Source organism: Cryptomeria japonica, chromosome 6 (genome assembly GCF_030272615.1).
Source record: "Cryptomeria japonica chromosome 6, Sugi_1.0, whole genome shotgun sequence".
NCBI classification, from domain to species: domain Eukaryota; kingdom Viridiplantae; phylum Streptophyta; class Pinopsida; order Cupressales; family Cupressaceae; genus Cryptomeria; species Cryptomeria japonica.
This window is the reverse complement of record NC_081410.1, coordinates 420,733,051-420,736,709: the sequence shown is the minus strand read 5'-3', so window position 1 is coordinate 420,736,709 and position 3,659 is coordinate 420,733,051.

The window sequence follows — 3,659 nt, the reverse complement described above, 5'->3', positions numbered from 1 at the left end:
TCGGCTTTCACAATTTCAATAGCTGCCCCAAGCTCCTTGATCTCAACCAAGAGTTTCAAAGCCTCCCAATCATGCTTTGCCTTTGCCCTGCGATGCACTTTACACAGACCTCACGACCACCTTACAAAGGGAATCAACATTTCCCTATCACCATGTTCTCCATCCTCCCTTCTCTAGGGACCATCCACTGCAAGAAGGAGTCTGTCCCATCCAAAAATTCCTTATGAATTATCATTTCCATTACTCGTCTTACCGTGCCTTCATTCTCCCCTACTTCCAATCCCCACGCCATTATCAAAGAGTAGATATCCATCCTCGTCTTATACTTGTGTTTAACCAGGTCGAAATCTTTACCCACAATGAGAGAAACATATTGTGGCAACATCTCATCCGAAATTTTGAAAATGCCCCTGAGCCTCTTCAACATTAAATTCCCATTAAATGAACACAATTGCTTCTTGGTCTGCAATGTAAAATTTGCCTCCATTTCGACTACTCGCTCCTCCCACCACCTTACTCCACCCTGCTTCACTTCACCCTTGCAAAGAACCTTCTGCAAAAAAATAGGCTTTGTTCACCAAGAAAACATGTGAATCCAACTTGCTAAAATGATGGAACATTCACTTAGTTGTGCTCCATCAACTTAGTGTCCTTCATTAATTCTCCTCTAAGTCTTTAATGCTCGCCACCTCTTACCACCTCATCACTACAGTCTGTGCATTGCAAAAATTCCATAATCAATAAATCTTTAGTACTTCAGATCCCCTCAAATAAGTTATCCCGAAAATATTCAAGCCTAAGTTTGCAAAATTCATCAAAGGATAATGCCCATTTAGAGAGGATGTCCGCCTCCACATTACCTGTTCTCTTAACATGACTAACTTGAAAATCCTTAAAGAATTTAAGCTCCTCAATAATATTGCTAATCAAATTTTGTAAGTGTCATGCCTCTACATTACCCTTCATTATAGCCTGAATGATGATCAAAGAATCCCCCTCTAGATGTAACTTCCTGACACCCAACTTCCTACCAATTTCAACTGCTATCAATGCAGCTAATGCTTCAGCTATGTGTTATTTGTTCCTTTATCAAGTTTTTGAGCACCTAGAGCCACCACATCACCCTTCCAATCCTGAACAATGAACCCCGCCCGGATGGTCCAGGATTACCTTTGGAAGCACCGCCAAAATTAATCTTCCACTTCTCCATTGGTTGACAAGCATTGCTAGATTGAACCCAGTCATGCCCCTTAATAGGCTTAGTTGTTCGTATTTTATTTGATTGATTTTCACTTATTTAATAATTGTAAATACTATATTAATTATTTTAGATGGCTAAATTACTATTAATGAAATGGTTTCATTTTAAAGTTTGAAAATATAGTATTCCATAAAGAGGATGATAACAAAATGTTAGTGGGGTTGTTACACTCATGTTGATCCAATTTAGAGGGTGCAATTTATAATGAGAGGACATTGCGTGTAAGGCATTAGGAACATGCACACAATTGGAAAATTAATGATGAAATGCATGAACATATATTCATCTAGAGATTATATTTAAGTTATTTTAATCATTATATAACTGATATCAACAATGAATTCAATATTTTTCATTATCCTTTTAGAATATAAATTAAAATTAAATCATTATAAAACTAAAATGTTTTATCGTGTAATGAAAGAAGTTAAAAAAGTGAGCTACAAATGAATGAGATGCTTGAGGAAGTTGAAGTTAACTGTAACCCATTCTTAGTGGAGTAGTAGTTTACAAACTACTAAGAGAGAAGAAAAGGGGCCATGTTTTAAGTTACACCATAATAGTGGGAATTGATGAGAGCAATCATTAATATTGGGTAGACACACATATTTACTCACCTTCTATGCTAGAAACAAAGGATGGTAAGATTATGCCTTTTCTAATCTTCTATTACTTTTTCATGCATGTGATTAATACATGTATTACTACTATCTTGACTATATGTAAACCTTGATATAACTCCTCCAACTTTTGATTAATTCAAATTTATCTTTCTCACTTCAGAAGACAAGACATAATCATTGCTTGTTTGTCCATATATTTCATGGAATTCACTCTCTTTCCACATGTTTTTATTTCAATGACTTAATAGCTAATGCTCTTCAAAAATCTTTTAAAGTGGAGAGAAAAAAAAAATAGACGGCTACTTCAACATACTAAAAGCAAAAAAATTATTGTTGATTCAACATTGTAGTTCAATGGAAATAAGAGTGATTAATGCTTGGGTCCTTTATAGATTAAAATATTATGAATAATTGTAGGTTGATATATGCTTTAGCATATGGATGTCTAATTTATCTTTAACATGATTATGTCAAATCCATGCTAATATAATGACATACTATTTAAGGGAGAGATAGTCAATAAGATCCATAGTTATGATTATCTTTAAATCTTGCAAATTTCTTTTGAGTTAATTGTATAGGAAATGATGTCACTTGTATTAATCGTGGTACTAGATCAATTTGATATGTGACGATCTTCTTTGGTCTTGTCCTCAATAGTTTCCTCTCTAGTGGATCTAATACAATTTGTGTATGACCTCTGCTTATATTAACTTCGCTATTGATTTGTGAGTCTAAGCTAAGTATTGAGGTAGTATGTGTTGTTGTAGGAAATGTTAGAGGGGAACAAAGATTTGTAGTTTTCTTTTTTTACCATTACTAGTTAATATAATTGGTCCAACCATTATAAAGGAGCAGTCATAGTTAGTTAAGAACTCTTGACTATGGAAGATTAATGTCCTTATTATTTCTTTGATGCCGATCTCATCAAGATTATTATGTGTTGTGAAAATGATAAAGTGAAGTGTAAATTGGATAATATTGAGATAAATATTTGTATATTAAAAAGAATAGTAGAATCATATATGCATCTTAAATGAAATATAAATTACCTTTGACTTGGCCACATGGTAGTAATATTATGGAAACCCTAGGATGAGGATATGATCTATAGGAGATTAAATTGTGAAGTTAGTGATTATCCTGCGAGGGTAAGTGCACCAAGATGGTGAACAAAATAGTGGCCACTAGCAAAAAAAACACCTAAAGCGGACGAAACACATATGTGCTCTTGATAAATTCCAAAATTGCAGACGTGATAAGACTTGGAAAATCGGAGCCAAAACACATACATGTTCTTTGAATTAAAAATGCATACATGTTATTTAAATTAAAAACACATACATGCTTTTATGAGAAAAAATTGAGCACACATTATAATGCATACCTGTTATGATTAGCAAGAAAAACACGTATGTGTTTTGCTTACATTAAGCTAGGAAAGGAACATGGGCTTAGATGCTAATTCCTTTGGCCTTCTCTTAGTTTTTTTTCGTCATGATACATAAAATATAAAATTTAAGTATAAGTTATAATTTCTCTTTGAGAAAATATAACTTATACTTTTAAGTTATATTTTATGTATATATGGGCTTGATATTATTTACCCTTTCTCTACTTTGCCTTCCATTGATCTCTAAAATGAAGGCTTGAAACTTAGCTAGCTTAATAAAAGCATCATCAAAGACAAATTGTTTACTAGCCAAATATTTGACATCATCAAGCAATTAATTAGATGGCTCTACAACAATATTTTGTACGTTATTTGGATTATC